Source organism: Siniperca chuatsi, linkage group LG1, assembly GCF_020085105.1.
Source record: "Siniperca chuatsi isolate FFG_IHB_CAS linkage group LG1, ASM2008510v1, whole genome shotgun sequence".
NCBI lineage: Eukaryota > Metazoa > Chordata > Actinopteri > Centrarchiformes > Sinipercidae > Siniperca > Siniperca chuatsi.
In genome coordinates, this window is record NC_058042.1 from 12,015,381 (window position 1) to 12,029,755 (window position 14,375).

Genomic DNA, 14,375 nt, shown 5'->3' on the forward strand with positions numbered 1-14,375 from the left:
TAAAGGCCTGTTTTGTGTTTGTGCAGGGAATGATTGATCACAGGCGGAGAGGGGACAGCAGAGTAGGGACAGCCTAGTGATATAAATCACATCTGATAGAGGGCACATAGATAATTGGTTGTCTGGCCCTATAGTCACAAGAAGCGGGCTACTATCTTCTAGAGGGAGATAAACTAGAGGGCAGCACACAATGATAACAACATGCTTGACTGTCAACAGATGAGATGCAAAATGACACCACTCCCACCCATTGCTTCTCTGTCCCTTTCTCCTGCCCTGTTATTGTTCGAATGAGAAGTGGAGAGGTTAAGTGGATTGAAAATCTGTTGGCAGAATGTTTCTGTTTATTCTTCTTGCTGCCCTATTTCCAAAAGCATTTCAGCTGCAGCGGTCATCTGTGAATAGATTTACTGTGGGTGACCATGATACATTCTGATCAATACAAAGGCATCATCAAGGACTTCTAACAGCCACACTAGTTGCCGCTCTACAAGATTCCCTCTCACTCTCACTTTCTCCCTCTGCTTCTCTCACATCTCATCCCCTTCTCCATCCCTCGCACTTGTCCGCCTCACTCAGCAATTTTAGAGATAAAAGGAATGTCCATGTTCATCTGACACACAGAGAGCCAGTCTTGATTAAATAGCCTGACAATGCGCCAAACGTATTTCTCTGTTGCCAGGGAGACAAAACTGACCTTGGGTGTTGCGTTGTGCATCAAGAGTTGCCAAGAAGATACTGAGTGTACATTCCAGTGAGGGAAAGGACAAAATATGCAGCACTTCAAAGGAGAGGATGACTATTTGTTTGAAAGTATGAAGTTAGAGATGAAAATGTATAACTTCTCCCTGACAAGAGTCAAGGGTAAAAAGAATTCAGTTGAGTTTGCCATCTTGATCATTGCAGAGGAACTCTTGTTCCTCGTCTAAATACAAACCATTTAAAGGTTGAAAAACATGCCTATGACATTTTTTCCAGTTGTAATCTGTTCAAGATGCGGTGGCCTCCACTTTCAGCATAAGTTGAATAATAGCGCAAGGATTAACAGAGCAGCAGTGCAGAATGCAATACACTCTCATCATACTTACTGCATAAAAATACATTTCATAAATGTGTGCATTGGATTAAATATTTCCTGAGCCCATGGTGCAATAATAGAGAGTGAATGCAAAGCAACAAAAAACATGTCCTGAACTTTTGATGTAGGTTTTGCATTTTCATTTTCTCTTTTTATTTTATTTTCTCAAAGCTATTTTTGAAAGAATTTGACTAAGTTGAGCTTTGCATCACATTAACAAAATATTTTTAAAGCATCTGAGCATGAGGCACATTTTGATAAATGTGAAAATGAGGATTTGGGTGCTACAAAGAATGTACCAGTCATGTCAGATCCATCACATTTAAGTACAACAGATTAGCATAAATGCAGTGTCTATACATATTTATTTGCATGAGATCTTTGTTGTACCTCTTCTGTCAGAGTGCATGCTGTATAACGTATTTGTCACATGACAAACCTAGAAAGATGAACGTGGCATTAGGGAAGCTCTGTATGTTTTCTATTTCTATCCAATTTCTTGCATTGGAAAAAATACAGTTAGTGCTCTGTTGTGTGGAACAAACAGAGAAAACAGATGTAGCAGTCTTCTCTTTAAATAAGACCTCCTTTTTTCTCTGTGGAGTCCTTTGTGCAGCTGAGGTTTTTGTTGTTCCCCAGGCTTTTGATAAGGCCTCCTGCTCTTCCTTAGCCAAATCTGGAACCTTACCACAGGGTCCTCAGGTGGGAGTAGACTCACCTGCTGCTCTGTGTGCCCATTTTATCATTTGGATAAACACACACACACAAACACCGAGAGGGAGAGAAACACACACACAATGAGGTTCAACATATCCATACATTGACCTCTAGACGACCCCGCTGGAGTGTTGTGTTTCACATACACCTCCAGTATAAGCATCAACCAGTGTGTTTTGAGTCCTAATATTAATGCAATAAAGCATGGGAACAAAGATGCTGTACTCACACAAATTAACATACACACTTACATCCACAAGAGAAAACAAAGCCGAAATATACTGTATTGCCACACTAATAAGTAAGCGTTTCTTTCTTTGTGAAAGAGAATGCATGGTTGATGGGCCCTCGTTTTCCGATTGCTGGATACTTGCCGTTAGCTGCAGGGGAGGAGGAAGAGGCCTTGATTATTGTCATTCACATCACACCATGCCTCTGTGTGTGCCTGCTAATTGATGGGGTTTTTCCTCTTGATTTCTTTAGGGAAAACAATCCAGCAGATGTACATTCATTTACGATGAGGAGATTGCTTCCATTGCCATCATTGTCCATCCATTACCATTCCACCAGCACCAGAGAAACAAGCACAAGAACAATATCTTCCACAGGTAATAGGCTCTTGTTTATGTTTCTATTGTGTTGTTTTCTTGACTTGTCAGGTTTGTTATTTTTGTCAATATGAGCCTTGTTTTAGCTATTTGGCGCTTTCTATCTAAAGAAATGTTATGGTGATCTTCAGTTTATTAACTGCAAACTTACCTGCAAGCCTTCTGCTGCTGTTTTGACATGTTTTCTTTCTTACTGAGAGCAAGATTGCATACTGTAGAATTAGAAAACAAAATGATGTAATAAACTACTTAAAGGTTATATTGATAACAATTTAATGTAGACAAATATTGCAAAAAATATACATCCACAGAGCATTTAGAAAGATGCGGAATAAAAGTATCACTTTTCCTAAAAAATATATTATGACGTATCCAAAATGACTGTTTTGTTTATCTCTGCGTGAGATGTCTGACGTTTGGTTCCTGCTTCTAATGAGGCTTGTGAGCCAATAGTATAACGACTTGGTATCACATGGTATTGATGCCAGTTAGTGTGGAAAAAACGGACACTGACATTAGCACATATTAGCTATCTTAGCTTAATCGTCCGAACAACAATAACCCATAAAATTACAGTTCTGCATATTTAAACAAAATAAACAACAACTACTTAACCTTAACTAATGTGTTGTCACTGGTTAGATTGTCAAAATTAGAAAAATAACAGCTTCAATCCCTGAGGAGCCACATTAGCATTAGTGACGGTTGTATCCAGTTACCTAATGTTACAGTTCTGTCAAACAATGAAACTTTATAACGAAGATGGGATTTAAAAGTGGGCCAGGGTCCAACATAACTGATGGCCCTGGGCCAGTCCAAATTTATGCAGGGCAACTTGATTGTGGCGGACTGGTCCACTTATGAAAAGATGGTCGCTCTTCTTTAAGAATAGAGTGGACGTGGGATCCCAATATATTACCAATGTGGCATGTCGAAGGTAAATTAATGTTCAGAACTACTGTAAATCTGCTCATTATAGTGTTTAGACCCAAAAGGTGACTGTTATTGAGGGTGTCATCTCATATAGCAGTCTAACGTTAGTCCTATTATGAGACACTTTGCTGAGGTACTTGTGGCTAGCTAGCCATGTAGCCAGCTACGTTGAGCTCAACAGCTACGGTACTCACGTTAATATAAAGATCTGAAAATACTAACATGATCATACAGTCGTCCTTTCTCCCTGTAGCCATTGTTGCTGTGTGGAGCTCAACTGTTTCTATAATCCGCTATGAGATTTGTTTTAGCAAGAAAACACTTGTTAATGTTAAGTCAACACTATGCTCTAGCTAACGTCAACTTTTACTGTAGCTGTTTGTCTAATCTCGAGCGCTATGGGTTTTTATAGCATCCCTCCAATATACAGTACTGTACTCTTTGATTGGATTAAAATGTAAATATTTACCTAATGTCTTATAGTGTAAGGATGATTGAAATGTCATTTTATGGTTTATAGGGCCCCTTGATGGGCAAAAAGGGTTACCTAAAGCTAGCTAGCCATATCCTAAGATTACCATAGATAACGTTACATGAAACATCACCACACAAAGTAACCTAAACCTATAGCTAATGCATAACTATATGTTGCAAAATGAATTCATTACTTTATCACGAAAGATTCATCACTTGATATGACTGAGTCTGAGTTTCACTCCACTTGACCATGAAATATACAGGTTGTGCAACGAACTGGCAACCACTGGAATGGAATGGAAGGGGGGAGGGGGAGGAGGAGTGTGTCATCTAGTGGCTGGATGTTATCAGTGTTATCAATAGCACCTTAACCAATACTATATAAAATGCAAAAAACAAAGACTTTGTTATACACTGACAAATTTACTTTCTCTTTTTTAAATCATAAATTTATCAAAACATCTAAACAGAAGACAATTCATTTACTTAATTAAAAAATGACTCATATGTTGTTGCAAAATCTGATCTATTATGGTTGTCCAGTTTTTCTCTTTGTGCCTCCCTGTGTGTCTGTGTGTGTAAGCTTCCATCGATACGTATGAGTATGTGTGCAGTTCCCATCCTTGGGGCCATATCGATCCTGCCCAGGTAAGACCTTACATGAATAATCAAACCCAGCTACCATCAGCCCTTTCTAATCAATAGCTATTTCGACAGCAGGGCTCCAGAGCAACAATTCATTATAAATGGAAAGCCACAATATATACATTTGACCTCTTTGTTATGACAATGCCCATCTGAACATAATCATAACAATAGCTAGAATCGATCCAGGCCAAGTTCATAAAGAGGTTAGTTTGGCTATGCCAATTAACTGAGTTAAGATAACAGCCCCTTTATTGTAGTTTTATTGCCAAGGGAATGCATGATATGTCAGTAGCAGAAATGCTGAAATATCTGAAAACACTGAACAACCTTAGCTGTCCCTAAAGCTGTAGTTTCATCCCCAGCCCAGCATTGAATGGTCACGTTGAGGTTAATCACAAAGTGATGTGCAATGTGCAGTGAAGTGTGTGTGTGTGTGTGTGTGTGTGTGTGTGTGTGTGTGTGTGCGCACGCATCAACAAGTTGACTTCTTTTTCTGGGACTCATCTGCCAAGCCTCCACTCTGTCTGAAGCACAGTCCTGTTGCTGGTCTTCTACAGCAGTCTTTCACAAAAGTTTCCCAGAGTTTCATCATCATTGTTACCATCACTTAAACAATTGCCATGAATATAACAACCATGGTTGTGTGCAGACATTTAGAGGAGCAAAAGTTAACCAACTGAGAAACCCCACAAAAACCACATTCTTTGAATACATAATCCACATTTCTCTGAAACGATATGAAAGGAAGGGTTCTCACAAAGGCACATCTATATTATTATTAGTGGTGGTGGTGGTAGACAACTGACCAAAGCTAACACTAACATGTCATATCTGCATGTATCCATATGCATAGTAACACATATGGATACATGCATATCCATATGCGTGGATATGGAGTGGTAGGACAAGACTGAAACCACAACAAACATAGCCTTTGCCAGCTCCTGTATTTTTGAAGGCACAAATCTTATTTTAGTAATATGATGTTTTGGGATTGGGAAAGTTACACATCGTACTTTCAATTTTTTCACTCAAACTCCATGACAGAGTCAAAACACACAGCATTAAGATGTTAAATCTAACAAAGAATTTTGGAAACAGATCAAAATAATAAAAATATTGTTTCAACAGAGTGTGGCAGCTCTGATTTGTCTATCTAAACAGGACTTGAACAAAACTGCATGGACACCTACGTTTGTTCAAAGACGTAAGTAAGCAAGTAATTGGGGCTAAAATATTATCATGTCTACAAGGGGCAAAAAATTTAATAAAATGCAAATGTGACGTCTTCCAATGAGATTATCTTTGCTGAGCTGTGCAACAGAGAAACCGAAATACCTGACACACCATAAAACTTTCCAAATAAGGCGGCAGAGTGCATTTATTTGTTTGATGTCCAAATAGAAGCAAAAATGCAGGTTCAACCACATAATAAGTCATAAATCATTTGAATTTCTTGTATGCTGGTTATTCATTCATTTAGAATGCAGAAGAGTAACAAGTACAAATATCTGTCTAATGCTTCCCTCATTGTGCAGGCTCAATGATTTCAAAAGTGTAACCTTGATTAATAATGACTGTTCATTTAAAGTGTCCCAGTAAGTAAGCCAGCCTGCACAAACCTGTGCATGCTTGCTCACCTGAATGGAATTTAGCAATTACTAATTACATTTGCTTCTCTTGCTATGACATGTTTTGTTCAGACTGCAAGCAAATCAGGTTTGGTTTGTTTTAGCCACACCATGTGTGAGGGACAAAAGACAGGCCTACCTGGAAAGACCAAAGCCTTCACTAAAAGACTTGACTGAGAAACAAAGAACAGACAGTAGAAAGGCGACAAGCCAATACAGCCGTTAATTCACACCAAGATGTAATATTGAGACAAAATCTCGCTTGAAGCCAACGCGAGATCTCAGTTGAATCCAAACACTGGATTCCCATTGGACGGGACGCGCAACACAGCACATGAATTCCTGGCACACGACTATGACAACACTAACTCTATAAAGCCTGGCGTCCCACACTGCCCATTGTCATTGCCTTTTCCCACTGTAACTACATTACTACAGGGAGGCTCATCATGTGAACTTTAACTCCCTAGGAAAAGTCTTAAGTCACTGGATGAGAAACAGACTGCTTTGTGTTTGCTGAAACACTTTTTTTGAATACCGATCGTCACTCCACAGAACGATCTTTGCCTGCAGAAGGAAGACATTCACCGTTATTTTCACAGAGAGAAAGACTGCCAGAGAGCTTCTGTTCCTCCCCGCTAAAGTCGATTGCTGCTTTACTTTGCTACACCCCAAAAGAACAGTTTCGCCATTGGACCTACCAACAGTGTGGACCAGGCTTCGTCAGCATCTGAACCTGAGAGAAACTCTACTGGACAAATTCAATATGAACTGACTCATCAATCGCTGGCCAAGAGCGATTTCAAGTAAGAGGCTTGTGTCTGGGCAGAGATTTTATAACTGTGTGTTAATTCATCTAAGCTTCATTGTTGTGAATTGTGCTTTGCTTTTTGGAAAGTGACGGACCGCTGCATCCAAATTGCTGTGTGTTTTTATTTGTGTTAGCACGTTCCATTTTGTACCGTCCTCCCGTTTTGGCTCTGTCCCTGCCCACCATTTGGCTTTGTGCGTGACAACCACACACGTGGCCGCCACCTTCCTTGCATCGCTCTCTCTATTGCCCTCCCACACACACACACACACAAACACATCTTATATGCTTGCTGATTGTTGTATGCTTGTTGTGTTTAGACTAGACGATAGTGGTTGTTGGTCGAAGTTATTGATTGTTAATCAGTGCTTAGGTAAATAAACACTATTGTATCTTTTAAAGAGTAGTTGGCTGTGATTATTTTGTGTACATGTTGTGACAATAGCTGGTTGCGATGGTCAGTGCTCGGACCTCACCCTTCATTGTCCATTATTAATGTAAGATAATACTTTAATTATCAACATTTTAGGTGGACAGTCACCTTTGAGACTGTTTTCACCTTTGGTTATTGGTCCCTGATTCCAGGGTGATGCCCCGTAATTATTAATTGATATGAATCATTTTGATAATATTAATAATTGTATTAATATTCATAAATAAACAGAGATCCATCATATAGCCCTCCAAACAATAGCGCTGTCACGTCGGGGTGCAGAACTCCTCTGTCACACCAGACAAACTCAACGACAAAGGAAGCTGGTATGATGCCTCCTATGATGCACTTCCGTCACTCTGGATTGAGTGCCCGTACTGAGACGCATCTGTAGAAATGCGATTGGGATTGCATATCAAACCACCTCCAAATGTGGCTTGGATCTGATTTGCAAAAATTGCATTTCATGTGGTTTTTTGCTATCCAGACTTTCTAAAATCAATCTGGATACAATCTGGATATGCCAAAAACTGATTTAGCAGTCTGAACAAGGCCTTTTTGTCTGCTGTGAAAAGTACCTATCGGCACAGCTTTTCTTTGGAAAACTGCTCTGCCTGCCTTGTTTCTATTAATCATTGTCACCTGATCCTACCTACCTGTTTAATGATGTTAAAAACACCTGTGCTTTTCCTGCTAAGAAAAGGGTGTCATGGCTGCCATGAAAAATGTCTCATACAAAGACTACATAGATCAATGTGTCCATATATAAAAAAATACAGGGTTTTCATCATGAGATTCCTAAGATTCATAGGATCACAAATTGTTGAGATTCATAAAATGTGCAACAAAATACATAACTTCAGGTCTACGAGAAAGGAGTAAATTTAATTCTTCATTGAGACCTCCTGGTGGCACAGAATTGCGCCACATTATATCACATTTTATTGAAGCGGTCACTTGGCATTTAAAAGTATAAATGGGCATGTATAGTAAATGCCCAATGCAGCTACCTGGTTTTATGAAGCATGGACACCAGAAACATTTTAGCTGGAGCTGAGCTACCTGAGGATAAATGTGCCTGCAAGTTTCTTATCTCATCAGCTTAATTCATATTAATTAAAACAAAGTATTCAACTGTAGGGGAAGTTTTGTCATTAATCTATGTTTCTGCATTGACTCAAAATCAAACCCAAAAAAAGTGTTGCTCGATGGTAACTGGTATAATTTTCTCCAATGTTACAACTTGGACATCAGAACTTTAAAGTTATATTATGATAAGTCACATCTGACAACATAAAAAGTTTTTATATCTGACTGACAAGATAATTAAACTGTTGACAGCTCTGAACAGACTGACAGTGGTCATGATTAACATCTTTTAAAGTGATGTGCTTAAAACAATGTTATGATGTGCTCAAAAGTTTAACTGCAACTGTCATCAAATAAGTTCTTTCACCTCTTAGAACATGGTAAGATATTGTTAATAATGTTTTATAGACTATTTGAATCACAGCTTTTGCACTTTGAAAATTGCACTTATTCAGACTGCAGTTAAAGGGACAGTTCACATAAAAGTACATATTTTTCCTCTTACCTGTAGTGCTATTTATCCATCTAGACTGTTTTGGTGTGAGTTGCAGAGTTTTGAAGATGTCTGCTTCTGAACTATTTTCTTTCTACCGAACTACACCTGCCAACCATATCACCGCGCAGAAAACACATTTTCAAATGTATTTGAAAATAGGCATCGAAAGGGGTTATGGGTGGAGTTAGAGGTTGGCCTGTGTGCTTTATATTCAGACTAGGGGTCCAAGTGCATATAACAGACTATATTTGTGATCTCTCTCTCTCCTTTTCATGGTATATTTGGCTAGTTTTCCGCCTTACACACACCCTACACTTCTTGCTCATCTAGAATACACTTAACTGGTGTTTCAAACTTGCACATCCTATAATGCATTCTGTGTTGTTTTGTTTTTCTGTGTGAGTTAATAAAAACATATTCAGTTACAATTTTACTGTATGGTCTCCTTTTTTTAAATTGGAAATCAGGCAGGTTGTATCAATGTGTAAGAGATAAAAGTTTACTATCACTGATAAATCAGTATTCATTACATTGAAGATATTCCAATTATAACCAACAACTAGTGGACAGAGTATACAGGATAACATTTGCATGATACACAAGGCAATTCCCAAGTGTTGTGCTCTTTATGCAAACGCTATAATTTAGCAAAATCACAAGTCATTGAAATTCCACTCAAATAACTTTTCCTCAGAAAATGATTTCTTGTTTTTGTTGTTTGCCCTCTCCAATTTCCCCCTTGGTTGCTCACAATCACACTTCAGACACATCCAAAAAAGCACTGCCACACACACACAGTCTTGTGCTCAAGTTAATTATTTTCTATATTTGACTAAGTATTATTTGTGAGCTCAGTGATGCTTTGAGTGAACCAAAGTGTAAAGGCTCAGTAAAAACATAGTTTTTTTTGTTGTTGTAGTTCCTGTCCACTGGGGCTAGTTTGTGGGAGAAGAACGTGCAGGGTGAATCTTCTGGTCCTGGACAGATCACTGGGAGATACTAACGCCCACTTCTGCATCTGATGCGTCGTCCTCCACCATAAACTGGCATAAAGGATCAGGAAGGGTGAGGACAGGAGCTGTTGTGAAACAACACCACAATGACACTCCCTGAAGGCCTCCTCAGCAGACTGGGACCACATGAATGGAATATTCTGGGAGATGAGGGCATTAAGGGTGGCTGCCACAGAACTGTAGCTCTGTAGACCTTGGTGGGGTCCATCTGGATGCTGCCTGCAGTGACAATGAACCCCAGGACACCTTGGAGACATGGAACTCACTTCTTCGCCTTGACAAACAGCTGGTTCTCCAGCTGTCTTTGGTAGGACACACTGCACATGTTACTGCTTGGTCTTGGAAAAGATCAGAATGTCATCCAAATATACAAAAACAAGCCTTTTCAGCATGTCCTGGAGAATTTTTGTGCCTTAGAAAACTGCAGGAGCAACGTTCAGAGCAAAAGGCATCACCAGATATTCATAGTTGCTTCTTGGTGTGTTACAGTTAGTCCACGGGTAGTCCAGCCCGTGGATTGGGTCAAAAAAAAAAAACACGGGACACACATAGGTTTACAAGACAATTGCAAAAGTAATTCATTTACAACAAGCAAAATAATCAAAGCAAATCTGTAAAGTCAGTAGTGTAGGGAGTGGATGATGTGAAAATGTGCTGCATGGATGTTGTGCAACAAAGAAAGGGAAACAAAAGCAACAACGCAGAGGTGTGTGGGGAGAGGAGGTCTGCCAAAGGACTGGCTGCTGTTCTGGCTTATATGCATGAAGCACCCTGGGCTCAGGTGTGTCCCAAGCCGCTGATTAACCTCCCAATAGGTCTGCAGCCCTGGAGACAGAAAGCACAGCAACAGCAGAGCAAACCAAGCAAAGGTGCCTTCACACAGTCTTGCATTCATCCCCCTTCTTATTGCATACCAGGTGATAAGCATTCCTCAGATCTAACTCTGAAGAAACCGTTGGAGAGGGTACCTGTTTTTGACGGGAATGTCATCCCAGTAGTTGATGAAGGGATTTGTCCATGAAGAAGAAGCCCGCCCCTGCTTAATAGTGCTTGAGCCCGCCCGCTCAAGCACTATTAAAGACTATTCAATCCAGATATTCAGAAGCAATTCCTGAGAGATCTGGAAACTTGAATGCAGCAGAATAACTAGGAGTAGGTGACAGAGCAGAGCTGAGACAGACAGCATGACAGTGATGACTCCAGCCCAAAATAACTCCCAAGGACCCGTCACTGTGTTGAATATGTCTGACAAACCATGGAAACCCCAGGATGGCAGGCAGTTGTGGTGTGTCTATCAGGTGAAAGGTGAGTTTCAGGATAATTACCTGACATGTCCAGGTGGACGAGGACAGTTCTGAGAGTCACAGTCAAAGGAGGTGTCCATCAAGGGCACTATCTTCCATGGGCTTGGCTAGGGCCTCCCGGTCAAGTGCCCAGTTGAGTGGTGAGCATGCTGCCCATAAAGCTGGCATCGGTACCACAGTCAATGAACAGAGAAACTAGATTGGTCTGGTCAGGCAGAATTAGTTGAGCATGAAGCACAAGACTGGAGGGCATTTACGGGTCTTGGCTCAGCAACATCCTCCTGATTACTGATGAGACCTTCCTTTTACCGGGCAAGAGAAGACAAAAATGGCCTGCCTTTCAGGGGGTGTCATTAAGGGTATCTGCTGCTGGAGCCGGAGAATGGTGTGGCAAAGATGCATGGGGACGCAGAGAACGGGCGTGGTGAGTTTCGGGGGCTGGTGGCTAAGACTTACTCCCTCCCCTGCTCCCAGATTCAACTGCCGATGTGTATAGTGAGGGCGATAAGGGTGCAGGCCTGGGGGATGCTCATCTTGATTGAGATTTTCAGATGTTCTGTCATAATATGCGTCATACAGAGAAGGAGCATTCCATTTTTTTCCTGTAGTGACAGTTCAGTCAGCCACGTACATTCCTCCTTGGCCTGGATTCTACAGACCCCAAGCTGACACTCTCCCCATAGTCGAGTGAATGAAAACCTTGAGGTCAGTGGGGAACATCTTCACAGATGAGCAGGTCAACAACTGTCTCTCCCACTAGGCGATAGTCCAATCTCTGGCTCTGCCCATCAGCTGCGAAATGATGTAAGCTACACGAGATTACTCAGAAGGAAAGAAGGAGGGCTGGAGTTCAAGATCAGGGAGCATTGTGAGGAAATAACGGCATGTAGATGGGTCTCCAGATTAGCGTTCAGGAGGGGAGAGTCAGGGCTCGGAGGCAGGAGGAGAGCTAGCAGGAACACTGGACAGGAGTGCTGGAGACAGAGGCTGAGCTGGGCAGAGAGCTGCTGGATCTTCCTACGGATGGATTACATGATATGCTCATGGCAGGCAGAGATCTCCTGGAGGCCAATGGAGGTAAGCAACTGCTCGTGGTGGTCAGTGGCTCTCATCTGTGCTGCCAGTTATTTATACACAGAATCAGGGGTCCATACTGGCCAGATCGTACTGTAAAGGCTCAGTAAAAACAGGTTTGAATCCAAAAGCACGACTCTGAGACCAGGCCAAGTTCAAGTTTACTCAACAACGAAAACAGGCAAAAGTCAAAACCAGGCAGGCAGGGGAGATGAGGAAAACATATCCAATAGGGATAGAGAGCATCTCTAGAGAGATCTCTCTCAGCAGGAGTCCAAAAGGCAGGCAGGGGGTCATAACAGGCAACACTTAGGAAGGAAGAGAAAATGGCTGCACTGCTAACACAGAAGCACAATTAACAATCTGCCAAGGAATGAAAAGAAGTGGCCCGGAATATATGCTACTGGTCTGATGGGGAAGTGGGAACAGGTGTGCAGGTGGGTGGGGGAGATCAGGTGATGCGCAATGACGGGAACATAGGGGTTACTGGAGGGAAGGTAGGAGTGGCAGAATCTGAAACGACTGGAGAGTTAGTACATGGCAGGGGGAAAAAAGCAGACAAGGAAAATATGACACTAGGAATTGGTTGACATTGTGACACAAATGTTTTAATACCGCATACACATTTTAATAACAAAATAAATTTGCATTTGCCATAATAAATTGTGACATTACTTGAAATATGTAATTGTTTGCAACACTTTGGTACCAAATTGACCCGAATTATCCTTTAACAACAGAGCAGAGGATCATAAAGAGACTAAATGTGTTTTGTGTGAGAAGAATACATTACATACATGCGTTTATATATTTACTATTACTGACTTATTTTTAATTGAAAATTGTACAGTATTCAAAGGAACTGATTTTAAGAATGAATTGTAATAGGACTGTCACAAATGTGAAAGAAAAACTGATAACTAATTTCCCAGAATTTAGCTTCTTCGCTCAGTGCCCTACAAATCCTCCACAATCCAGTTGATGTGCTGAATGACTTCTGAAGTAAGTGGCATGAAAGAGAAATATCTCCTTCCACTACTGCTCACAAGCACTTCAAGTGAGAACCATAAAGTGTTTGTGAGTGAGGGATTTAAGTCTGCTCTTTTGACAGGTTTAAACCCAGCCATCCAATCTTAATCCTATGGGCAAAATGCTCTCTTGCAAAGGATTCAGTCATCTGCTTTCAACCTCTGACACTGACAGAAAAATACACATTTCCTAACATAACATCCCTATTGTGTAGTGTTTCAACATCAGTATCCTTGTAATGTAAAATGTTGGATATTCACTTTTAGCCTGTAATTTTGGATACCATTTTTTTACAAAGTACATATTACAGTTTGTCATGTAAATCTAAGCAAATTTGTTCAAATTTTGTGTTGGTTTTTTTTTCAAACAATCATCTGAAAGAACAATTTCTCCATATTCACACAAGACAATATTAAGTTGTTCACCAGAGCAATTTTATTGTAAAGTGCTGCATATTTTAGTTTGCACTATTCACAGTGCAATATTAAATTGGTCACATGTAGTTGTAAGTGTACACAAGCAGAGGGGCTTTGTTGGTTAGCTAGGAAGCACAATTGCAAAAAACAGAGACTCATTAATGTCAAAATTGGCAAATTAGGATTATCATTTGGGCTTATTGCAATTAGTAACTTCAGGTCACACAATGCAGTCTCTCCACCACTTTTTATGCAGTAAATGGGTCATAAATCATCCAACCATATAGATTTGCACACCCACACAGGTCTTTTCAGTTAGAATAACTGCTAACGGCTCATTACACCTCTGCTCAGGTTGAATTTGGGTGGAGCTATGCTGGGGTTATGTGAGGTCACCAAACTTAATGTACTAATAAGCTTACTATTTTTATTTTTGTGCCATGCCAAACATGTGGCCCATCAAAAATGAAATTACAAGTCACTGTTGTAGGTCAAACATAAAAAATACAAGGCATCTTCTGCTAACATACAATATTTAAAGCCAAAACATCAAACTTAACATATGTCTACTATGTCCATATACATGCTTTCAGATACATTATCTTTTTAAAGTTTGCA